This window comes from Sarcophilus harrisii, chromosome 5 (genome assembly GCF_902635505.1).
Source record: "Sarcophilus harrisii chromosome 5, mSarHar1.11, whole genome shotgun sequence".
In the NCBI taxonomy this organism is placed as follows: domain Eukaryota; kingdom Metazoa; phylum Chordata; class Mammalia; order Dasyuromorphia; family Dasyuridae; genus Sarcophilus; species Sarcophilus harrisii.
In genome coordinates this window covers 169,412,679-169,439,264 of record NC_045430.1, presented here as the reverse complement: position 1 = coordinate 169,439,264, position 26,586 = coordinate 169,412,679, and the positions used below count along the sequence as shown (strand labels likewise).

The 26,586-nt window shown below is 36.7% G+C and overlaps 1 protein-coding gene across 2 annotated transcripts in view; it reads left to right on the top strand.

Annotated features, from left to right (window-relative positions):
- The first annotated feature begins 19,415 nt into the window (after positions 1 to 19,415).
- Positions 19,416 to 26,586, top strand: part of AASS (aminoadipate-semialdehyde synthase) — a 63,772-nt gene continuing 56,601 nt past the window's right edge. The window contains exon 1 of one of the 2 annotated variants that reach the window (XM_012550994.3): positions 19,416 to 19,533. The gene's annotated coding sequence lies outside the window, so the exon portion shown is untranslated. Of the gene's footprint in view, positions 19,534 to 22,673; positions 23,873 to 26,586 lie in introns of those variants that run through there. The other variant, XM_031938923.1, reaches the window with a different exon arrangement.

Here is a 26,586-nt window from a genome sequence, read left to right as displayed (position 1 = left end):
TAGAGATATACATTTTAACTTAAGAACTGTTTTGACTGCCTTTTGTAAATTTGGTTTGATGCCTCATTGTTGTCATTCTCTTTAATGAAATTATTGAATGTTCCTAAGATTTATTCTTTGACTCCTCCATTTTTTAGGATTAGATTAGTTTCTAATTAATTTTAGCATACATTTTCACAGCACTTTAGTGACTATAATTTTATTGAAATATGATCAGAAAAGAATACATTTAATATTTTTGCTTTATTGCATTTAATTATGAACTTCTTATGTCCATGGTCATAATTACATGGTCAATTTTTGTGTAGGCATCATGTATCTCTGAGAAAAAAATATACTCCTTTTTCTTCCCATCCAATTGTCTCCAGAGATCTATCATATCTAACTTTTCAAAAATTCTATTTACTTCTTTAGTTTCTTTCTTGTTTATTTATTTTTGGTGAGGTTATATTTATCTAATTTTGAGAGGGAGAAGTTAAAGTCCCTCACTAGCATAGTTTTACTATTTATTTCTTTTTGTAATTCATTTAATTTCTATTTTAAAAAGTTGTATTCTTATTTGGTGAATTCATATCTTTGGTGAATATCTGTTTAGTATTGATATTATTTCATTATATATAGTACTTTAAAGCAATATGTAATCTCCTTCCTTATCTCTTTTAATTAGATCTATTTTTGCTTTGTTTGAGATCGTGATCATTACCTCTGCTTTTTTTTTTTTCTACCTCAGCTGAAGCATAATAGATTCTACTCCATTCCCTTACTCTGTGTGTCTCCCTGCTTTAAATGTGCTTCTTGTAAAGATAATGTAGGATTCTGGTTCTTAATCCACTCTGCTATAGCTTCCATTTTATGGATATTACATTCATATTTCCCTCCATACTATTTCTGTTTATCCTTCTTCCGCCTCATCTCTCTCTCTCTTCTTTCTAGCTCTGTCTTTCTCTATATCTATCTCTAGCTCTCTGTCACTCTATGTCTCTGTCTCTCTATTCTTTTTATCTGTCTCTTTCTGTGTCTATCTGTCTCTCTGTCCCTTTGTCTACCTCTCTTTACCTTTCTGTCTCTCTGTAGCTATTTCTCTCCACTCTCGCTCTCCACCCTGCTTCTTTTTAGAAATGTTTGGCTTCTGACAATCATCTCCCCCAATCTAACTTTTTTTCTATCAGTTCCCCTTTCTTCTCTAGTCCATTGCCCCTAGTGTTTTCCTATACGGTAAGCTATGCCCCCTATAGAGTATATTCTATATACCCTATATTCCCTATATACTCAATTAAATGTTACAATTTCCAGAGCATGGACTGATGGATAGAATACTATAGAGTGGGACCTTGGCACTAATTTGCTTAGACATTCATTGAATTTGATACTCAACATCCCTATCCCAAGAAAGTTTGGAAAGTGGGTGGGTGGAGGAACAGTATAAAAGTCTTTGTTTCTTTCACAAAGTGAATTGGGTTAAGAAGGGAGAAGGCTGACTGGGTTGGGTTGGGCTGTCCTGACTTGTTTCTCCGTTTTTGGGTAATTGTGTGGAGAGGGATGATTAGGCTGTAGATTGGAGATGTACTCCTTATAGGGAAAATTCATTCCATACTTGTCAGGTGCACCATTCATCATACTTATTAACAACAATTACTGAGGTACCACTGTATTTGAAATTAAGACATTGTAAGGTTAAAATTCTGACAGTGTTACTTACTAACCTTTGTGGGATCTTAGTCAATTCACTTAATCCTTCTAGGTCTTAGCTTTCTCATTTATAAATAAAAGTGTTGCAGTAGCTCTAAATCTATGTTCCTACAATCTCCTTTCTGTACACATGCTTTGAGTGGAAATTTTAAATTTATTCATTGGACTTTGTAAGTACAAAAATCCTCCATACAAACAATTATGTGGAAGATTAACAGATTTGGCATGAACTAAAATTTATCCAGAAGTGGTGCTTTGAACCCAATAGGAGCTTGATAAATAGTAGTAGAATGAATGAGGGAATGAAGTTAATCAATGCATATTTTAACTCCAAGTATTTAACAAATATACGTTCTAGTTTTTAAGAGAAACCTCATGTATTAGGTATGAGGAGGAGGACTGGGAGTGTTAGATTTAATATGTCAAGGTGATGTATGCCAAGGTCAAAATATCCCTGTTTTCAAGATTATAGTTCTGCTGGAGAACTCTAAGAGTACAGAGCAAAGAATCCTCTGGACTAACAGAGGTCAAAGGCAGAAGACCGTTTTCTCCCCAGACTCAGTTGCACATTCTCAGGAGTCATAGTGGCAGGAATTGATCCCTGAAAAATAGAATCTAACAGTTGTTGCATGTATATTTTTATTTCAAGGTAACAGCCTCTCTGACCTAGAAGCAGAGTTGTAAACAGCTTCAGATTCTCTAGGGTTTTAAAGAAAACAAAACAGCCAGCAGACAATGGCTGGTGATAGCCTGTTTCTCAGACTGGCTTGCTACCTACTGAGCCTATTAGACTTTTTGCATGCTCTCTTTCTTCAACTCTGTTTTGTTTCATTTGAATGTGACACATGAGGTAGGAGCACTACTTGGGAGAGTGGCTTGCATTGCTGAAGGGTCAAGGCCACTGAACTCTATGAAATGCAATTTGCAAGATTTTCTTCCCTTTCTGCAGATCTTGTCTTTCATCATCACATACTCAGAAGTCATTGCTGCCAATCTTAGCAAGCTGGACTTTGCCAAAGAAGCTGAAAATTGGAGAACCCATGCAAACTAAAGGATCTTTCTTTCAAGATGAGAAAGAAAAGGATAGGACATGACAAAAAGTAATTCTAGGAGAATTATAATTCTCAACTGCATGGCAAAGCAGATAGACTAATATTTGTTTTTATTTTGTTAATCCTTCTCCCCCAGACCAAATAGAATGTAAGCTGCTTGAAGGCAGAGGTTTCTTTATTATATATTTATGTCCTTATAATATAAATAATATAATATAACATTATATTATATATAACTGGCTGAATCTAGATGGAGCAATGATTCCTTGCTTGGGCTTTAAGAAGCCTTAGCAAATCTAAGTCTTAAGATTTTGAATCATATCCTGGATCTGATACAAATTACCCATGTAATGATAGAGAAGTCATTTAACCTTTCTGTCCTCAAATTATAAATTGCAGTAAAATTGCTAATCTGTATTAGTAGAGGTTTCTTTTGTTTTCATTTTTTTTTTGAGGAGAGAAGAGATAAGCACAGAAAATTTCCAGAATCCCATGAAGAAACTCTCTCTAATACATATATTACTCTCTCTCTCTTTCTCTCTCTCTCTCTCTCTCTCTCTCTCTCTCTCTCTCTCTCTCTCTCTGTCCAATCTCTATCTGTGTCAGGCTGCATATCAGAGAGCTACTTACAACAGAGAAATTATTTGAATAACTAGGAGTCTTTTTATCAAAAAAAATTAAGAAAAAGAACAGTTATAAGAGATGTGAAATACAGAGCTACAATAGTAGTATCACATAAGAGTAACTGATAAAAAAATTCCTGGCTAATAACTCTAAATATATTCCTTGGAGGATGAGCAGTCAACCTACTTCCCTCATAAAAGTCCTGTGACCAATGTAGACCAATTTTATGAACCAGGAAACAGAAGCTCAGCGAGCCTTTAATTGATTTGACTATAGTCATAGAATTAGTAAGCACCAGAGCTGGTTCTCAAATTCAGATCTCCTTACTTCACGTTCAATACTCCTTCTTCTAAGTCAGGCAGTCAAGCAAATATGTAGGATCTCAAGAAGCCAGAGGCATACAAGCTTAGGACTTAGTAAGCAAAAATAATTTATAAAAGGTGTTGTTTATTCTTAGTTTTGGCTTCCTCTGGGGCCAAAATGAAAAAGGATGAGTGGGAGATTCTTAAGCAAATCTGAGCAAAAGAAAATAAAACTAACATATGAGACATTATCTTCTTCAGCAGAATATTACCAGATTCCCTTCTCTGTGGCTTTGGATGGTTTCCCCCTTATTTATGCAACACAAAGACGTTATGGAGATCAAACAACTGCATCCTTTTTCATGGAAAATAGTACAAATGGCAACAACGGTATGACCTCACTTATGTTTCCATGGAAAAATTATTGAGTTTCTAGCAACTGAGTCACTCAGATTAAATAGCTTCTTTTCTTCTTTTTTCTCTGGTGGATGGAAACCTCACTCAAGCAACAATAAAATCCACCTTTGCATTATGGGCCACTCCATACATCTTTAGTTGATCCTTCCAGACTGCCTATCCTCCAGGAAACAAACTTTGAGTACATACATCAAACCAGATAATTTTCTAGTGTACCTCCTTGTGTCTTACTCCTCATTTGGCTTTGGATTTAATAATTTGGAGTTCAATTAATCTTTTTTCTTAAAAAAAAATCTGGGGGCAGTTAGGTGGTGCAGTGGATAGAGCATCAGTCCTGAAATCAAGCGAACCTGAATGCAAATCTGGCCTCAGACACTTTATACTTCCTAGCTGTGTGAACATGGGCAAGTAATTTAACCTCAATTGCCTGAACAAAAACAAAACAAAACAAAACAATCTGACTCAAATACTCTGTAGTTCACAATTCATTGGCGAGTTGACTAAACTTTTGTGCAATTTGAACCAGTATTTACCAAAAAAAATTTAGATTGTGTAAATACCCATGTTAGGACAGAAAGAAAGATAGAGACAGAGACAGAGACACCCAGAAAAAGACAGAGATAAGGAAGGAAGAAAAAAGTAAAGAAAAAAAAAAAGCAAAGAGGAAAGAAAGAAGGAAGAAAAGAAAAGGAAAGACAGAAGGAGGGAGGAAGGAAGAAGGAATGAAGCAGGAAGGGAAGAAAGAAGGAAAAGAAGAAAGGAACAAGGGAAGGAAAGAGGAAAAGAAAGAAAGAAAGAAGGGAAATAAAGGAAGGAAAAACAACAAGGGCCCACTTGTGACCTCTAGGAACATTACAGATCCTCCAGGCTGGCTCTCCATTTTAATTATCTTGGATAAAGCATCATAGAATACAGATAGGGAGTAGGAGGATCCCACCAAGTGCTATAAGGATAGCTTTCCACAGACATCTCCTTCTTATTGACTACAGTTCCTATAACCCCAACTCCCATCTTGGACTCAGGGAATAGGGCCACCTATCATCTCAACCAGTTATATCCCCAATAATTGGAGGTAACATTTCATAAATAAAGATGTCTATCACAAAATTCAACAGGGCTAAAAGAAATAGACAGACATATGCACCTAGCAATAGATAGATGACTAGGCCAAATACTCACCTAGTTTAGGAAATAATAATTACATATTTTCCAGATTGAAGACAGCAAGATCTTACATACTTGAATTGTGTTCATGGCTTCTATTGATGACTTGCTCTGATTATAGATACTTACCATAGGAGGAAAATTATGATTTATATTATAATCATGGATCAAAACTGGTCCTTCAGGCCCTTGTCTGAAATCACATATATGACAGAATAAACAATCCTTACCTCAGTGTGACTTCAGATAATTGTCACAGCTTTCAATTAATCATGAAGCAAATTAATCATGAATCAAATAGTGTATTACTGAGTTGATGATCCATCAGGCAATCATACCTGAATTTAAAACTTCAAATAATATCAGCTACAGTCTCAAGAGATTTTATTTCAAATAGCAAATCTCATTAAACAAAACTTCAGGTGAATTAGCTCTCAAGGATCACATATCCTAAATAAGTATTGACTATAATCTTACAATGATAACGTTAAAAAATTCATCCTAGACAGTTCACAGCTTATCTTTCACATTTAAGAAGATGATTTTAAATTTAACATTACCCAAATCATTTTGATTTTAAAATACTCAATAAATGGAAAAATTCTAAATTGCATATTGTCTATAATAGAAACATGTCCAAAGGGACAAAGTCATAATTCTACTATTCTCAGAATCCCTTTAAATAATGGGTACAGCTTTACGATGACTCAATACAACCAATTAAAACAAAGTTTACTAAACTTCACATACATAAGAAATTTCACTTTAACATCTTTGATCCCTTTTCTTTGTAGCAGAAACCCATTCCGGTATAAAAAATAAACATTAAAATCGTTTTTATATAACAAACTTGTAGACTATAAAATCTAATCAAACTCTTTTCCCAGGATTGACAACATGGTTTCAAAAACATAGTAATTTTTCAAACAGGGGAATCAACAAGGGTCCCAGTGGAGGGGCTGTGCTTCATGTTCCTATTTATTCATCCCAACTATCCTTAGAATTTTTCTATGGTTTGTACTCTTTGATATACCACTCTCCTCCACCAAAACATTTTAATCACCCTGGCCCAACATCAATTTTTATAGGTTATAAGTTGTCCTTATCAGTCCATTCTTGAGGTTCCTGGTTGTAGAGTCTTGACCACAGTCTTTGTTATCAGTAATATCTGATAAAATCCTTCTCACTCTGAGCCTTCCAGAATTTAAAAGACACCCAGTCTCTTGGAATTACAAACTTCGAAGATGTTGTTTGGGCCAACAGTACTTATTTTCTAAGGGCTAAAAAGGATAAGGACACTGTCAGTATAAAATTCTTAAACCTTTATTCTTTGTTTCAAAGGAGGGTATTTCCCTTTTTCCTCCATCTCATATGGGAAAAGTTCCAGATCTCTTCTGGGGATAGTTTTAATACTTTAACAAAGCAATAGGCAAATATTTGGTCTAAAGCAATGTAGAATCTATCCTCAGTTTAGTAATCTGTTTCTTAAAAACCTGATTCATACTTTTCACTTATCCTGATGAGAGCAAATGCACTCAATTTGTAGCACTAACTCCCCTTATGTCTTATATGACCTTAGAATTCAATAATTCCGAGCAATTCAAACCTATGTATAATTTATTTCAATGTTATTCTACTAACCCTCAAAGTAGCAGAGCTCAGAGCAAAGCATCCACCTATCCCATCACGGTCCACTATAACCAACAACTACCTCATTTTTCCTATTAGTGTCATTTCAGTAAAATCTAACTTGAATATTCTAGAACCAGGTTCCCTTAATCCCTTCTGGTTCTCTCTAACATATATATATATATATATATATAATCTTTAATATTATCAATTGTATAATTTAATCTCTGCCTGACAAGTTATTCCTCACCTCTGAGATTGATATCTATCCTTTAATTTTTTTTTCCATATACAGAAGTGACTTCTATAATAGGCACACAGAAGTCTTTTCCTTTACTCCAATCAATTAAAAATTCCTCAATCTCCTGACTTCTATACAGGGTGAGGATCTCTCCACTCCAGTAACTAATAAAACTTCTCTTTTTTACTCTTGTTATATAAACCAGTAATTACCAATTGTAAGTTTTGACATGATGAAGGGTCTTAGAATTTTCATAAGTAACAGTCAAATGGTCAACTGTAATTACCTCTTAACTCACAAGCAAGGGTGGAAATACCCAGTCTCCTACATTACATTTAGTGAGTTAGTAAAGATGATAATAACAACAGGTCAACACATTTTAACATATTTTCCAACTCCTGTTACTTTTTCTGTTTATATTCTAATAACATTCAGGGTACTAGATAAATCAAATCTGGGTAATACAATCTCAGAAAGAACCCATTTTCCTCAGTTCAGGTAGAACAATCTGTATCACAACCAATTAAATTTAAGATTCCTTAAAATCTCCCTAGATGTTCCGTTCAAGCAGAATTTCCTTTTAGTTGTTTTTCTAGTTCACTTAAACTTCTTCTCTTTTGTAAGTCAGGAAAGAGTTAAGTTTCAAGGTAGTAGCAGAAGATGGTTGAGTGACTCTGAAAAACTTATTACTTTTAATAAATTCCAGCAATTCAGCCAGGTAATTCTCCAAGCCAGCAACACAGAGGCTGAATTCTCCTTCTTTTTCTTCTTCTTCTTCTTCTTTTTTTGAGGTTCTTTCTTTCTTTCTTTTTTTAATAGCTTTTTATTTACAAGTTATATGCATGAGTAATTTTACAGCATTGACAATTGACAAACCTTTTGTCCCAATTTTTCCCCTCCTTCCCCTACCCCCTCCCCCAGATGGCAGATTGACCAATACATGTTAAATATGTTAAAGCATAAATTAAATACAATATAAGTATACATGTCCAAACAGTTATTTTCCTGTACAAAAAGAATTGAACTTTGAAATAGTGTACAATTAGCCTGTGAAGGAAATCAAAAATGCAGGTGGACAAAAATAGAGGGATTGGGAATTCTAAGTAGTGGTTCATACTCATTTCCCAGAGTTCTTTCACGGGGTATAGCTGGTTCAATTCACTACTACTCTATTAGAAATGATTTGGTTCATCTCACTGTTGAAGATTGCCAGGTCCATCAGAATTGATCATCATATAGTATTGTTGAAGTATATAATGATCTCCTGGTCCTGCTCTGAATTCTTATTTCTTATAAGCTTGTTAACTTTTAGCACAGAACACAGAGTGCAAAGCAAACATCCACAGACAGACACACACTAGAAATCTCCTATTTACAGTTTTTTTACATACATACATGTTTTTTACATACATCCCAAGGCTAATTGGGAGTGTCTTCCCCATACAGAGGAACAATATTTTATCATTTTTCTTTTATCTTTCCCTTTAATTTTAAGGAGTTTTCTCCCAGTTCTTATGTTTTTATTCCCCAAGGAGCTATCTATGGTATTACAGGTTTAGACTCTGAGTTAATTTGTTAAGGACTCCAGTGGTCCCAAGTGGATTTATATGCTGAGTACATCTCCCAGAATAATACTGTTGAAAAGGACTATTCAGTTTAGTTTATTAGGCACTTCCCCTTTCATTGGATCGATATACAAGCTAATTGCAGAGAGGTCACTCCATTCCTTCAGTCACCCTGAGGGTTTACTAGGCTCTGTCCCTTTTGTTGCATTGCTCTCTCTAACGACCCCAGGGCCCCATTCAGCTCACCTGTGGGTTATAGCCATACATCTTGCATGACTGCTCCACTCCCCTTTGGGGAGTTTTGTACAATTAGAGTTTTTTCCTATTTTGTTTCTGCTTCACCAAGTCTCTCCTCAGGTTCTTTAGCACATCAGGAGAGGAGCCAATCTCCAGAGCCAGGGACCACCAAAGTCAGGTGAGACACACCTTTTCCAAATCTTGTAGAAAGAAAGCTCTCCTCCCAAGTAGGCTTCAGTATCTCAGATGAGCCCCAATATGTGTGGGACAAAGACCACCAGCTCAAATAAATCAAAGAGATTTCTCAATGTAGAAGCAGAAATAAATTTTGTTACAATCTCCCAAGAAAGGGTGTCACTCTCTCCCAATAAGCAGTCAGTCAAGGAGAGATGAATTACAGAAAGAGAGCACCAGGTTATATACTCCGAACACAGAAATTCCTCACCCACTACTGGCCTCCAATCCCAGTGACCCAGGAGCAGGCTCACAGTCTACACTATCCCAGACACAAAGAATAAGAAAATAGAAATTAACCAATAGGAAATCATGAAAGCATTCATAATCTTATTTGGTATAACTCCTGCTGATATGGCAAAGTCTCATGATAGCATTCAGGGGAGGGGGACTTGGAGTTCCTATTTATGTCAGATGATTTTTTATAAATGAAACTAAGGCTTATGTAATGACAAAGGTCACTTTTAATGGGGTGACCAGTTCCTCCATTTGTCCTATTTCATATTCTGCCTTAAGGTTATGACCATCCCCTCTTAATGGTTGAGATAAAGGTGTTATAGACATTCCTTAATGTCATTAGAATATCAGTAACCTCCATCTATGAGGCTATCCCCACCTAGGTCTCTGCATTATGTCAATGTCTCTCTGCATTATGTCAATGTTCTTGTTATTCCATAAAAGGGTTGCTGTCCCGTTACTCAGGGCTAGACTCTTTGAGATGATACTCTAGTCTAGCCCTGGGATCCATTGGTCCCAGTATTTCTCTCCATTTAATAAACGATTGAATTGGTCTCTAATCTCTGTCTTGCTCAGTTTCTTTTGACATTACACTTAGGGTTTGAACAAATTTATCCTAGTGATTCTTCTCAGAGTCAGAGGCATCACCTATCCCACTCATCCTGATATCATAGACTTATATGCTGATAATACTGTTGAAAAGGACTGAACCAAAAGCTAGAGTTCATATTTGACAAAAATCTTAGAACTTCAACTTAAAAGTTCTGGACCATTAACTAGGAGGCATCACTAATATCTTGATTTTCAGAGAATCACAAATAACCCAATAGTAAGTTAGAATGTTGGGTCAAAAAACAATATAAAAAGTTAAAAAAAAAAGACTTACTTCCTTGTAGTCCAAAACTACTTTTCTTCTTGTTATACCAGTCTCTTCTTCTGTAACACCAGAGAAACTGAGGCAGGAGAGAGATTAGAGAGTTTTTAATATTTTATTAATTGGAGAGTATAATTGACTGGACAGGACTCTCGTCTCAAATTATCCAGTCAGACAGAGATGAAGATATACTGGGACCAAGGGATCCATGTTGGTCCCAGGGCTGGAGGAGACTGTCATCTAAAAGAATCCAGCATCTAGCCTCCAGCAATGAATGGGAGAACCCCAATTTCTTAATACCTTTTCTCTAAACAAAGGAAGGGGTAAGAAGTGCAGGAAAAACTTCTGTCAGGATGCGGGGGAGGCCATAAATGTGAGGTATCTTGGAATATTTTAGAGGCATATTGTAAATTCTTGAGGACAAAAAGAGTCAGGAGGTTTACTCTCTTGTTTATCTTGCTAACAATTTATAACCTTAGAGCAAATAGTCCTCAGTCTTAATGGGCCAGAGGGAGAGTTTTACAGTTTAGGAGATTGAAACAGAACAGTTAAAGAAACTGAGACAAGGGAAACTAGTGCAGGGAAATTGAGTCAGGACAGTTAAAGAGAACTGTGGCATAACACTTCCTTATTTTTTACTACCCCTCATTGATCTCTTTATTCACAGTCAAAAAAGAAAGTTACTCCTTTCACATATTGTATTTTGACTTTATCTCTTATCCAAAGCTGAGTCATGTCATGATTTTGTAGTATTGGGAAAATCTAAGAACTTACTTTTATTTCTACCAGGACACAGGTTCTCATACATTCTTGTGAAATGTGGATTCAGCATTTCTCTACTTTTGGAAATGAGGCCTTTATCAGAACCTTTGACTGTAAAAATGTTTTCCCAGTTTATTGTTTCCCTTCTAATCTTGCCTGCATTAGTTTTGTTTGTACAAAAACTTTTCAATTTGATATAATCAAAGTTTTCTATTTTGTAGTCAATAGTGATCTCTAGTTCTTCTTTGGTCATAAATTCCTTCCTCTTCCACAGGTCTGAGAGGTAAACTATCCTATGCTCTTCCAATTTATTTATAATCTCATTCTTTATGCCTAGATCATGAACCCATTTTGACCTTATCTTGGTGTATGGTGTTAAGTGTGGGTCAATGCCTAGTTTCTGCCACACTAATTTCCAATTTTCCCAGAAATTTTTGTCAAATAATGCATTCTTATCCCCAAAACTGGGGTCTTTGGGTTTGTCAAATGCTAGATAATTAAAGTTATTGGCTGTTTTGTCCTTTGAACCTAACCTATTCCATTGATCAACTAGTCTGTTTCTTAGCCAATACCAGATGGTTTTAGTAACTGCTGCTTTATAATATAATTTTAGATCAGGTACAGGTAGGCCATCTCTTTCTAAAAATCAAGACAGTTGCTTACTTCCAAGACAATAGTTGTCTATCTCAAGAAAACAATCATAATGCCTTTTTTTGTTCTTCATTTTCTCTTAAAGATCACCAATACTGGTGAATATTTGGGAGATAGGAGTTTGGAGTCTCATTTTTATAGGGTTGTGATGGGAGACAGACTAACTTCGATCTGTGCCATATTGGAATCAGTTCCTTAACATATCTGCATCCCCTTTGGCATGTTCAACAAAACTTTAAAGTTAACACATCCAAATCATTTCAAAGTTATCAGCATCATTTGTTTTTTTTTGGTCATACCATGAAAGTCTGGAGTTTATCTGAGGTTTACATATCATAGAACTACAAGACCCTGACAGCAAAGTCTAGAATTTGATTTATTCATGTATTCAGAATGTGATTTTTGGTTGACACATGACACAGTTTTAAATCATTGTCCTTTGATTTTTGGAAAGATGTGCATATGATTTCTAGGTTCCCCTTTGCAGTCTTACTTCCTGCTATTGTTGCTTTCTAATGGCCACACATAAATTTATTATACTTATTGCAGATGGGAGGTTGTTGATAGGGACCAGAATAAGATACAAATTGAACACATTCTACAACCAAGTTTGCATTTTTTTCCCAGAAGATTAGGATATGACCCACCAGGAACTTGTAGCCTGAATACAATGAGTACAGTATTTTTGAGTACAGTATGAGTACAATGAGTACATTCAGTGCCATTCACTTATCTAGATTATTCATTTTAGTCAATCAATAAGCATTTATTAAGTGGTCAATATATGCCAGGCACCATGCTAAGCCCTAGGGAAAAAAGAAAGGCAAGAGATAGTTCTTACCCTCAAAATGCTTAGTCTAATGGCAGAGGCAACAAGTAAACAGATATGTCCAAATAAGTGATATACAGGATAAATGGAAACAATAAAGAGAGACAAGGTTACAGAATGAAGAGGAGTTAGGAAAGGCTTCCTGTAGAGAGTGAGGAATCCAGGGACATGAGTAAGGAGAAGTGTGGAGGGAAAACATTCCAGGTCTGGGAGAAAGCAGTAGAAAATGCCTAGAGCTAAGAAATGGAGAGTCTTGTTCTTGGAATAGTCAGAAGGCTAGTGTCACTGGGTGAAAGTGTATATCTGTGGAAGGAGATAAGAAGCAGGAATGGTAGTAATGTGTAAAAAGACTGGAATGGTAGGAGGGGGATGGAGGATAAGTAACAAAGGGTTTTGAATACCAAACAGCATTTTATACATAATCTTGGAGGGGATAAGGAGTCATTGAATCTTATAATTTCCTTGTATTCATTTTAAGCTTTGAAGATTGCTTCCTTTCAGAGAGAGATGGGAAAAAAAAGCAAAGTTGAATTATTTCACTATCAACCATTTTTATATTCTCATTCCTCCACTTCCTCCCTTAGATCCTAAGCAGACTTCTTACTTAGGAAGGCAGTCTTCCACAATTTTCTACAACATGCCAGATTTTTACAGTTACATAATTGAATAAAAGGTAAAGAAAATATAAGACCCACAGTGTCTATTACTTGTTGGCATTACACATACTCTCTCTCTCTCTCTCTCTCTCTCTCTCTCTCTCTCACTCTCTCTCTCTCTGTATGCACACATGTATATCTATATAATCAAATAACAAATTAATAAAACAAAAAATTTAAATATAAGTAAAATATATACTATAAATATGTATATATAAATATATGTGTGTGTATATATATATATACATAAGTATATAATATAAAATAGACTTATTTGAACAAAGTGCCTCCAATAAGATATCTGTCAAACATATGGTAAGATCATACAGTATCCCTTATAAATGCAACAAGGAAGATAAATTTGATGATATGTAGTAATTGGTCAATCACTATTTATTCATTGTATCTACTATGTGTCAAGAGCCGTTCTATGTGTTAGAGTTACAAAGACAAAAACGTAGCAATTACTTCTCTTCAAGTAGCTTACATCTTACTGGAGGAAACAACATCTTTAGAAATAATCATGTACAAATATGTACATAAGTCCTAGGCAATCTGGTGGAGCAGGACAGAAATAGCAGCTCTGGAATCAAGAAAATCCTTATCTGAAAGGAGGCATTTGAGATGAGCTTTGAAATGAAACTAAATTTTAACAGTCAGAGGTGAAGAAAGAAATGGGAAGTAGAATGTTCTCTGGGAGAAGCAGTAAGTAGGCCAGGTTAGTGAAAATATGTACATAAAGTAAGAAATGTATAATAAATTTGAAAAGATATGCTAAAGCCCAGTTTATGACGATCTTTAAATATCATACCAAGTAGTTTACATTTTATCCCACAAACAAAAGGGATTCACTGGTACATTTTGAAAAGTGAAATAGTTAGACTAAAAAAGGTTTAATATGAAAATAACTTTGACAGCTTTATTGAGGAGGGATTGGAGAGGGAAGAGTCTTGAAGAAAGGGAGCCTTACTAGAAAATATTATAATAGTCCACCTAATGTACATCTATCATGTTGGCAGAGTACCTGGGATGACACCTCTAAATGTGGAGAACCTTGAAAGCCTGCTTTCTGGGACCTTTGTGATAATATCTAAGAGGAGTGTTTTGGAGAGTCTTAAGCATAAGTAGACATTTTCTAACTGATTCCAATCAGCTAATTATATGATGGAGAGTTAAGTCTTGATTGGTTGTTGAGCCATTAATAAAGGCCTGTCAGTTTCAGCCACTTTGCTGCCTCACAGCTACCTGATGAAGGCTCATGCTAATATTGGAGAACTCCCAGACTCAAAAGATACTCTCAAAGTTTTGGGAGAAATGTGGTCTGTCTAGCTTTGAGGCAGATGAACAGAATATATAACCCCAGTACCTATAACCCCTATTTGTTATAAGACCAATGACTAGTGCCCCAATTCTATTTAAACACTTAAATTTAGAGAGCTTTTACAAAAGGATATTTACTTCAGACAAAACATGTAAAAGTATTTCCCCAGTACCTCCAGAGCATTTCTCTTTGACCTCCCATGTTCCAGCTTGATCTCTGGGGGAGTAGCTCAGAACTTAATTCAATTTCTACATGGCCTTGATCCCATCAAGTTCATGTCCAAAGGTGACATCTCTGCCAGATGAGTTTTTGTATCAGCTACTTTTAGACTGGCATCCCAGAGGTTATTTTTTGTTGCTCAAGGCATTGTTGTGTGCAGGCTGCATCATTCTGCACTTCCTCTTTCTTCCTCTTCTTCCCATTGTCTACAGGCTTCTGGATGATTTTATATGCTGATTTGGATCCTTTCTTAATTTTTGCTGGAATAGTTGCACAAGAGCTGGGAAAGTAAACTGGCAGGTTATTGGTCTCATCTCCAGTTCCACATTTTCAGATAGCATCCAGCTGCCCTACCCCCCATCAGAAATTTGAAACAACCAGTACTGAGCTCATCAACTTTTCCCCAAAACCTGCCCTCCTCCCAACTTCCCTTTTTTCTAGTGATGGTAGTTTTCCAGTTACATAGACACACTTGAGTCTGGGTTACCTATCTCTCTTCATCATCTAATAAAATGATAAGTCTTCTCAATTCTACTTTTGAATTTATTCTTTCTCCTCTAGTATATATATATATATATATATATATATATATATATATATACGTGTGTGTGTGTGTATATGTGTATATATATATGTGTATATGTGTATATATATGTGTGTGTGTGTGTGTGTGTGTGTGTGTGTATCTGAGCACTGGAATCAGAAAAAGCCTGGATTCAAGTTTTAGCTTTGACACATAGCTAGCATTTATATAGTGCATTAAGGTTTACAAAGCTATTGACAAGTATTATCTGATTCTATCCTTATGCTGGGAAGTAGACACTATTATTATATTCATCTTTTACAGATGAGGCAACTGAGGTAGATGAAAATTAATTGGCTTGCCCATGATCACACAACTGGTAAGTGTCTGGGATTAGAATTGAATTTAGGTCTTCCAGATTCCAGGTTTAGAGATTCTAAATAGCTATGTGACATTGGGCAAATAACTTAATCTGTCAGTGTCCCAGGATAGTCCCTAAGAATATAGTTACTGAAATGATAAATCTGTATCTTTGGGAGAAGGAGAGAGAGAGAGAAAGAGAGAGAGAGAGAGAGAGAGAGAGAGAGAGAGAGAGAGAGAGAAAGAAAGAAAAAGATATATATACACAGACAGACACAAAGAGACAGACAGAGACACAGGGAGAGAAAGAGAAAAAGAGAGAAAGGAAAAAGAGACAGAGATCTGTATTTGTGAAAAGACCACCATGAAAATAAATGAACCTTATCAGCCAAAAGCAATGACACAGGATAAAAAGGTACCAGACAATTTCACAAAGAATGAAATTGACCACATTTTAGCAGAGAAAGATGTATTTTGGATGTAGAAATTATCCCTGAGCTAGTTGTCTGTAGTCAGATTACTGATTTGTTAAAGTTAAGATCTAAGATTTATAATAAACAAGAAATAATAATAATGAAGAAAATATATAGTATACAATTAAGCTTTAATCTGGAATTCTTCTTATTATTTTTTGCTGAGGTGATTGGAGTTAAGTGACTTGCTCAGGGTTACACAGCTAGGCAGTGTTAAGTGTCTGAGGTCAAATTTGAACTCGGGTCCTCCTCACTTCAGGGTGGAGCCTGAAGCCATCTGGCTGCTCCTAATCCAGAATTATTTAAGCAAACTATTGAATTTTTAAAAGGGAAATATTCAACTGAAATCACACCAATAATGATCATACTAATTTCATCCTGAAGTTAATTCAATGTAAATTATGAGGAGGAGAACTAAAGAACCTAGAAGGAATCTTAATTAGCAAACATTTGATTTACCTGTCAAAGAGACATGGTTACCAAAGGTAATATGAGTTTAGAGTAAAAACTTTTTTATAAAATCTTGTGAACAAGGATAATAGGAGAAATTATGAGTAATAGCATCTCAGAAAGCAGAGGAAAACAGTAAAAGGTAAAACCCATTTGAAAAAGCTAGACAAGATGTCCAATTAAGCAGAGGAATCTCAAAGTTAATAAAGGGTAATGTCAAAAAGAACAAAAATTGAAAATATTTGTAAAATTATTAGAGCAAGCAATGTTCTTCATAAAAGATAAAGGAAGATAAATCTTCTGACTCCAAATTCCATCCTTTTTCTGTGCAAGGAATTCTGTATGCTAAGCACCAAAGATTATACAAAGAAACATAAGAACATATTCCTGATTTCAAAGAGCTTGAAGTCTAATAGGGGAGGAAAAATACAAATATAAGTAAACAAACTTTGAAAAATAGAAGCTCATTGAATTCAGAGGGGATGCAAAAGTGTCCTAAAAGATGTGAGGATAAAGAAATCATAAGCAGTTGTACCTTCAAGTAAGGTTTCCCAAAAGATATATTCAAGACTTGGAAAGGGGATGGGTAGAGGCATTGTCAGGTAGTAAGGCAGATAGTGAGAAGATAATCAAGGTCCTGGAGCAGGCTGGAAATAGTGGGGTCACATCAGTTTGCACTTCTAACTCACCAATAGTTCTGAGATAGCAGTTTCAAACTTGTGTTTAGAATGTATTAAGATTACTCCATAAAGTAAAGGTGGTAAAAGATACCTGAGATGTCAAATTTGGATGACTTGAAGAACTTTCAGAGTTCTCACAGTTATGTTCATGGAAAACATAAAGAGGAGAGTATTTTTAGGAGAAGATAATAATTGAATTTGATTATCAATATGTTGAGTTTAAGGTATCAGAAGGACATAGATGTCTATCCTGCAAATCAAAAGGCTGGTCTGGAACTCAGGAGAGTATTCAGGGAGCAGACAGTTTAGAGGAGTCTTTACTGGAGATAATAGCTCAAGGTGTGATTTTCTTTAAGATGATTAAAATTCTACCTTTTCCTGATCTCTTCCCACTACTAGAACTTTTTTTCCAGAGATTCCCTCTCATTTACATTTGTGTATATTTTATAAATTAAGTAGTGATTTGTTTGGTATCTCCTTTACTAGAAAGTGAAGAGGCAACATGTTTTCTACTTTTGTATCACCAGTGCTAGCACACCCAAAGTACTTCATAAATAGTTGTTGACTGATTACATTCCACATTGTAACAATAGATAACATAGGAAGGTCTCCTACTGCATCTAGGGCTATCTCCTGTGGTCTTAATCTATATCTTTGCACTGTTAACCCTCACTTAAATCCAGTTCACTTGTGTTTCATGGCATCACCTCCCTGATGTCATGGTTCTCTTCAAGAAAGGACAAACAACAGCCTCTGTGGGTAGTACTGTCCCATTGGGGATCTGGCTGGAACTGGTCACTTGGTAACACAGCTTGTGTTCCCTTTCTCTTCCTTCCTTCCTTCCTTTCTTCCTTCCTTCCTTCCTTCCTTCCTTCCTTCCTTCCTTCCTTCCTTCCTTCCTTCCTTCCTTCCTTCCTTCCTTCCTTCCTTCTTTTCTTTCTCTTTCTTTTCCTCCCTTCTGCCCATATAGGTATCATATTCTTACTTGTGGGTATCCTACATTCCCGAAGGAATATAGTTTTTCTTTTTCTTTTTTAAATGCTGAAGTCTCCCAATATATCTTAGGGTTTACTTAAATTCCAATCACTCTGGCTCTCATTGATTAGCCAAAAATAGGTCCCAGGTCAAGTCCCAGTTAATCGTTGTTGGGCCCTGATTGATTCAGAGTGAATATAAATTGGAATTGTTTCTGTTCTGAGAGTTACACCCCTTCCATATTGTATTTTGAAATTATATATATATATATATATATATATATATATATATATATATATACTAGATAGAGGTCACTTTTTGCCTCATTTCTTACTTAGCCTTGACAGAATGGGCTTTGCCTCAGTCAAACTGTTAAAGTCCTTAACTTAAAAAGGTGAAGATCTCCCACAGCAGCCAGGGCCATCTCTAGTCATCCTGATCTGGCTACTAAACGCAGATGGCTCTGGAGGATAGAGTGCAACTGGTAACCTTGCATAAAAACAACAACAGATAGTATAAAACTAAAAACTAAGTTTCTAGGCCCTATCAAACTTCACTTTCCCATCTGCTGTTATCTAAAGCTCTTAGTCTAGTCACAAAGGATACCTGCGGTATGAGCTGGTGTTCTTCATACAATTCATTTTCCCTTGGGCATATGCATAGGATAACAGATCTAGAAGGGATCTTAAAATGAAGGTTCAGTGGCATTTTTATTTTGAGGTGAGTTCAGGTAGGTGATAATTTCCTCAAACAGCTGACATGAACAATCCCAGGTCAGGAGCCAAGGCTTTTTCTGCCATTCCAGGGTCCTAATTCCGACAGCTTGTGGCGTCTCTAAACACTAGGAACTCTCTTTCGCCCGCAGCATATTGAAGGTAATGGTCACAGAACAAACTATTGGAATTGACAGTGAAGAGTAATATTTATGGAAATATGCGTACATTTTCGTCAAGTTAGTAGGGACTGCGTTTTTGAGTTCATTTCTACTAACGTCATTCCCAGAGTCTTGTTTCTTTGTGCCAGGGACTGTAACAAATCTGATCAATAAGAGCTGTGTCCCCTAAGAACAGCGACCCTGGGAGCAAAGCCCGCTGGTCACAGATCCAGAAACCGGGAGGGTATGACATAACACCTGGTAGTGCCTCCAATTGGTGGAGGAGGAAGGTTGTTCCCTTACTGTGAGAGTCGATTGGTCGTGGGAGCAAGAGGCGTGGCGTCCCACAAAAGTTCAGCAAACATCTCCTCCTATCCCTTTCCCTCCCCCCCCCCCAAATTGTTTCTTTGAATTCCAAGCTTTCAAAGCAGAGATTAGAAACTACCGCGGGGGCTCCCAGTGCACGCCCCAAAGCCTCGAAGTTCCCAGAGCAAGGTAAGGAAGAGATGGTCCCTGAAACAGGGACGGGATGGGGATGAGGAGGGGTCGGCCTTGGGGATGCGCTCTGAACCTCAAAATGAATGTTCCAACTACAGCCCTGGGAGAGGGAGCTGGAAAGTTTAAGAGTGCTAACTCCCAGTTTGCCCTATTTTAGCCCCCAGTTCAAGGTATCCAAAGGGGCACGCTCTTCCTTTTCACTTTATCCCGAGAGAAGGAAGTGATCAGAGAATAGGGGAGATGTGTCGATCACACGTGGCCTGTTCTCTACTTCGAATATTGTGTGTGTGTCTGTCTGTATATCTGTCTGTGTGTCTGTGACAGAAAGAGAGAGAGAGAGAGAGAGAGAGAGAGAGAGAGAGAGAGAGAGAGAGAGAGAGAGAGACCAGGAGGGCGAGAGAATAGGCACTGTGTGAGAGAGACACGGGGAAGGCTAGTGAGTGCACTTCCTCCATCTCTGTCTTGGTTATTTTATTTCTTTTGTTTCTTGTTGGGCTGAAAATAACTTTTTTCTCTCGTGACAATGTCTCTCCTTTTGCCTTTTTGCTTTAACTTCTTATCGGGAACATCCTGCCCATTTTGGATTGATCCATTCTTTTCGGAGGCAAGGGAGGAAATCTGGTCCCTGTTCTTTCTTATTTTTTCTCCCCTGCCCCACTCCGTGCTTCACTTCCCTTTCCTTTCCCTGTCCTATGCCCAGACCCAGGCCGAGGAGTGAAGAGGTGGAGAAAATAAATTCCCAATAGGATGAACGGAATTATGTCACTTATGCTAGGATGAGGTCAAGACTTTCTTATTAGGGCCGAATGACTTTTAAGGGTTTCAGGTGCTCTGTTCCTGAAGGTTTTTTTTTTTTTTTAATCTTTTTATTTTACCAGGATAAATTGGAAATTGATTGAATTGATCTCTCTCCCCCTTTTTTCCCCCTTCCCCCATCCGTGCTTCACAAAGCTGCGGAACAAATCGCACAGCTGGAAACTTGCCAGACTCCTTTGCTTCCAAACTTCCTGAATTCTAAATTCAGGAATCCTAAAATTCATAGGATCATGAATTTAGACCTGGGAGGAATTTTAGAAGTAATCCTCCTCAATCACTTCATCTTGCAAAGAGGTCAAAGCAAAATACAAACTTCTTAACCTGACATTGAAGGCTTTCCACAGTAAGGCTCAAAATTACCATTTAAAACCTCCGCTAGCAATCCCTCTCCTCACACGCGGTTTACTTGCAGAAACAGCTCATTGTGTTCACCAAACTCACTCAGCATTTATCTCCTATCCATTTTACTTAGAATCCACTCCTTTTCAGATCCTTTAATGTCTTTCAGGGTTCCATTTCCTATATAAAACCTTTCCTGATCCTACCTGGTTCTTAGTGCAATGTCCTGTTTTGTGTTATCTTAAATTCACATATTTGTGTGATACAGAATCAAGGAATCTGCATTCGATACCTAACTTTACCACTTACTCTCTGGATGGTCTTGGATAAATTAGTTAGCCTCTCTGAGTTCCATTTTCCTCTTCTATAAAATAAAGAATCAGGCATAGATGACCTTCAAATTTCTTTCAAACTAAGAATATATATCTGCATTAGAATTTAATTCCTTTGAGGGCAGAGACTTTTCATTTCTAGTTTTTTTTTTTTTTATTTAAATGCACAGTTCTTTGCATGTAACTGGTGGTTAACAAATATTAACTGGACTGAATTAAGTTTGCATGTAGCTGGTGGTTAACAAATGTTAGTTGGATGAATTAAGTTTGCAATAGTATTTCCCTAGTTCATTTGAGGACACTTCTTTCAGGTGCAGAGTTACTCCTCTGGCAGTTGGTACTATGAGCTGAGTAATTTCATTCTGACTGAGAAAATTTTCAACTGTTATTGTCATCTTTTGCTATCATCAAACACAACAAAATGATACCACCCAGAGTTCTATTCTGGATAGTGGAGGCTTCTTGCATAATTTTATTTCTCCTTTTTTTCTGAAGTATTAACAATGATGTTTTTTGTATTTATATTACATGCATTTCTGAACATATCCACTTTCTTTTCCCTTACTCATTATTCCCTCCTTTGTCACAAAAATAAAAATTCAGAAAAACAATCAACACAAAAAAGTATATGCAATATACTCTACCTATAGTTTCTCATCTTTGCAATGAAAAAAAGGAAGTGTATTTTCATGTCCTCTCTTAGACAAACCTTATTCATTATAATGACACAAGCATTTAGTTGTCTGTTATTGCTCTTTTTTTAAATTGTTGCAGCCATTACAGATGTTGTTTTCTTGTGTTCTGTTGTCATTACCCTGAAACAATTTGTGTAAATCTCATATTTTTTCTTCATTCTTCATATCCTTTCTTTCTTTCACTGTAGGAATATTCTATTACATTCTTTACCATAGTTTGTTCAGCTATTTCGCAGACTATGGTTGAGATGGGGAGAGGAACAAAAGCTGGCACTATAAACCTCCGTGCAGAGGGAGACAAACAAGCTGGACTGCATGCTAACTCCCTTCTCTTTCCTCCTTACACAGGAATGTCCTTCTACTTCAAAGTTATCCATCTCTGTCAGAGATAGATGGAATCAGCTTTTGTTGAGCTTCCTATCTCATCCACATATCAGTCCTAGCAGTTTCTTCCTGAAGCATGCATTTGGAACTGATAGAGACTTTTTCATCCCTACCTCCTGGATAGCTCACCTACCCTACACTCTAACTGAGAATTTTGCCTCACATTTTACTGGGGAAAAATTGAGACCATTTGCTAAAAGTTCCGTTTTTTTCTCCTCCTCATCTCAAATCATACAGATGATATATGCCATTATCTCCTCCTTCACTACATTTCACATAATGATGTAGCCTTTCTTCTTGCCAAGGCAAAGCCCTCATGATGTACAAATTACCTTATTCCATCCCATCTTCTCTGGCAGATTGTTCCCTATCATCCCCATTCTATCAAATATTTTCAGTCTCTCCTTATCTGCTCGCTGCTTTCTGACTATCTACAACTAAGTTCATGTTTCCCCCATCCTCAAAAAATCCACAATAGTTATCATCAGTTATGTTTCCCCACTTTGGTAACTAAACTCTTTGAGAAAACAATCTACAGTAGGTTTTTTTTACTTCCTTTATTTTTATTCTTTTCTTAACTACAGACAGGTTTCCAATCTTGTATTTCTACTGAAACTGTTCTAATTCTATCAGTGATTCCAATGTTACCCAAACTCATGGACTTTTCTCAGTCCCTTTCTTTGACTTCTATGCAGGCTCTGATACTTTTGATCACCCTTTTCTCTCTGATACTCTCCAGGTTTTAGTGATGCTACTACTCTTTCCTAGTACTCCTCTAGCTATCTGATCTTTCTTCTTTCTATTTCACTATATCTTTATCCAGATAGAGTCTGCTTGCTGTGTGTGTCCCATGGGGTTTTTTCTTGGGCCATCTTTTTTTCTTTTTCTATGTGATTTCCTTTGGTAATGACATCTGCTCTAATAGGTTCAGTTATCATTCTATGCTGATGATTTTCAGATCTACTTGTCCAGTTCTAATATTTATCACAACATTCAACCTTACATCTACAATTAATTATTAGGCATATTGAACTGGATAGTCTATAGACATCTTAAATGCAAAATGTCCAAAATTGCACTCCTCTACCCCTCAAAAAATCTTCCCCTTATTCTAACTTCTCTATACCATTGAGGCTATTATCCTCCTCCACAGTCATCCAGATTCAAAACCTAGGTTTCATATTCAACTCTTCATTCTCTCTCACCTACCATATCCAATCTGCCATAAAGTGATATATTATTATAGTTAAGATTCAAATTTGGGAGGAATTTCTGTAGTGTCTTGATGAAACTGGAGAATAATTGAGATTTGGGGGACCAAAATTTACTTCGGGAGTTAAGTGGGTGATGGCACAGACAGTAAGAATATGTATCAATAAAACAAGTATTTTTGAAGAATATAGAATGCCAGAGACAGTTTTCTAGCAAAAGCTTGAAGTTAAGAATGTCAGAATTTAAATCCTGCCTCTGAAATATATTGACAATGTAACTATGGACAGGGCATCAAACCTCTCAGCTCTATAAACAAATCTCTAAATCTCAGAAAAGCAGATCTGCACTGGCCCTCTCTCAGCCAAAGGCTGAGAAAATTCAGAATCTCTTCTCATTGGGTCGTACTCGCCTTTCTCATTGCTATTGGTTATGTTTGTAGATAATGAATTAATGGCAGCTGGCCATGTAATAACATTTTTAAATAGCACAGAAACCGAAAGTAGAAAGCTTGTACATTCTGGCTGCTTTAACTAGATCTCAAGAAGAGACAACAAATAGGTATGTCTTTGGGGAAAGGTGATGAATTTTCTCAATTCCCCTTGTCCCTCTCTTTCCCTTCCTACTTGCCCTTCACCCCAGCCAAGTCACTCTCCTTGATCATCTCTGCTGAGGCTTCCTAGCACCTCTGGTTTGATCTCTGGCCCCAGAATTCTCAAGAGTTGGGAAGGTTCTCCTAGCAGTATAGATGTAGAGCAGTTATCTTCCTTTCCCCATCTGTTTTACCTAACCACATAGGCTTCTTTAAGGAAGTTCCCACTCTCTCTAAACTAATGGGAATGGAAGGAGCACCAAGCTCTTTAGACTTTTAAATCCTCTAATTTTTGTTATCTAGAGAGAGTACTATATAATATGTATTTATTTGTACAGATAGATATATAACTATTACAAAATAAGTTGTGAGGTTGAGTTTGAAAGTGGAACACAATAAGAAATGGGGGAGGACAGTCAGGAAAATCCTCATTAAGAGATATCACTTGAGCTGAGCCTTGAAAAGAGAATGTTTCAAGCTTAGGAACATCATGTGAAAAAAAATGAAAATGGGAGGTGGAATGTCCTGTGGAGGGACAGCACAAAGGCCAATTTGGATAGAATATAGAATGCTAGAGGGGTAGTGAAATTAGCCTGGAAAGAATATGTTTGAAATAGATTGCAAAGAGTTTAAATATCAAACCACAAATTGCATCTTATATTTCAGGTTAATTTGGAGCTACTGAAGCTTGTGAAAGCTCCTTGAAAGGATCCATGTATTAAGAATATCAAATAGTTTATTGCCATCATAGATCTTGAATAGCATCTCTCTTATAAGCCACCCTTTTGCTTCTGACACTGCAACCACCCTGGTGCAAGCCCTCATTGCCTCTATTTTGACTATTGCAATAGCCTGCTAGTTGGTCTTGCTTCTTAAAATCTATCCACATTCTTAATTCATCCTCCACCCAGCTATCAAATTCATCTTCCTAGAGATCAAGTCTAGTTACATTAACTCCAGACTCTATAAAGTAAACTCCAATGGATTTCCATTGTCTCCAGAATCATTTATTAACTCCTCTCTTTGGCTGGAAAGCCCATCATAACCTGCCTATCTTCCAGTTTGCCTACACTGCATTCCACAAACTCTCTAATTTCTTTGCTATCCTTCCATGCCAATCCAACAGTTATGAAACACCTACTGTGTGCCAGGCACACACTAAGCCCTGAAGATACAAAGCTAGGAATGCCAGAATTCAAATTCTGCCTCTGAAATATATTGGCAATGTAGCTATGGACAGGCCATTAAAACCTCTCAGCTCTATCAAATCTCTAAAATCTCTAAATCTCAGACTGAGCTTGACTTTTAGGAATTTACAATCTAAGGGGGAGACAACAGCAAATATAGACAAAGCTAGCTATATATGGGACAAATACGGCCTAATTAACAGAAACTAACACTGAAATTAAAAGGAAGACTTCCCGTAGGTGGGATTTTAGTTGGGATTTAAAGGAAGCTTGAGAGCTGAAGTGGAGAAAGGAGAGCATTCCAGACTGAGGGGACAGCCAGAGGCAATGCCTGGAGCCAAGAGATGGAGCTTTTTGTTCCTGGAATAGCCAGAAAGATTAGTTTCACTGGATTAAAGAATGTATGTTGGAGAGTCAGGTCTGGGAAGACTGGAAATCTATGAGGGAGGTTATGAAAAGTTTTAAATGTCAAATAGAACATTTTGTATTTACTCCTGGACACAGTAGGAAGCTAGTAGAGTTTATTGAGTAGGAGATTATATGATTAGACCTATATTTTAAGAAAATCACTTTAGGGACTAAATGGAGAATGGATTGGAGTGAAGAGAGATTTGAGGCAGACAGACCCTCTACCAGGCAACTGGAATAATCCAGGTGTAAAGTGATGAGGACCTGTTCTAAAGCAGTGGCAGTTATCAGAGGAGAGAAGGGGAGGTATCCAAGAGGTGACCTTGGCTGCCTTACTAGTACTCCTTGAACTTTCACTGAGTATCCCCCACACCTGCAATTTGTACCCTTCTCATTTCTGCTTCCTAGTTTCTCTTGTTTCCTTTAAGTCTTAAGCAAAACCTACCTTTTGTAAGAAGTCTTACCTAGACCTCCATAATGTTAAAATCTTCCTTTTGATATTACTCCAGATTTATTGTGTGTATGTGTATATATGTGTATATATATATATATATATATATATATATATATATATATATATTATACACAAGTTGTTTGCATGCTGTCTTCACCCTAAATTGTGAGCTCCCTGTGAAGTCATGGATTGCTTTTTTTTTTTTTTACTTCTCTCTCTCTTTCTTCTTCTTCTTCTTCTTCTTCTTCTTCTTCTTCTTCTTCTTCTTCTTCTTCTTCTTCTTCTTCTTCTTCTTCTTTTCTCCTTCTTCTTCTCCTCCTCCTCCTCCTCTTCCTCCTCCTCCTCCTCCTTTTCCTCCTTCTTCTCCTTCTACTCCTCCTTCTCCTTCTCCTTCTTTTCCTCTTCCTCCTCCTTCTCCTCCTTCTCCTTCTCCTCCTTCTCCTTCTCCTTCTCCTTCTCCTCCTTTTCCTCCTTCTCCTTCTCCTTCTCCTTCGCAAGATCTACACATGAGATAAAATATTCAGAAGCACTTTAAAATTGATTCATTATACAAGTATTGCATTCTCCTCCCTCATACACATTTAAACCTATGCCTAAAAAGTGGTATTAAAAGAATCCCAGGCTCATTTATTTT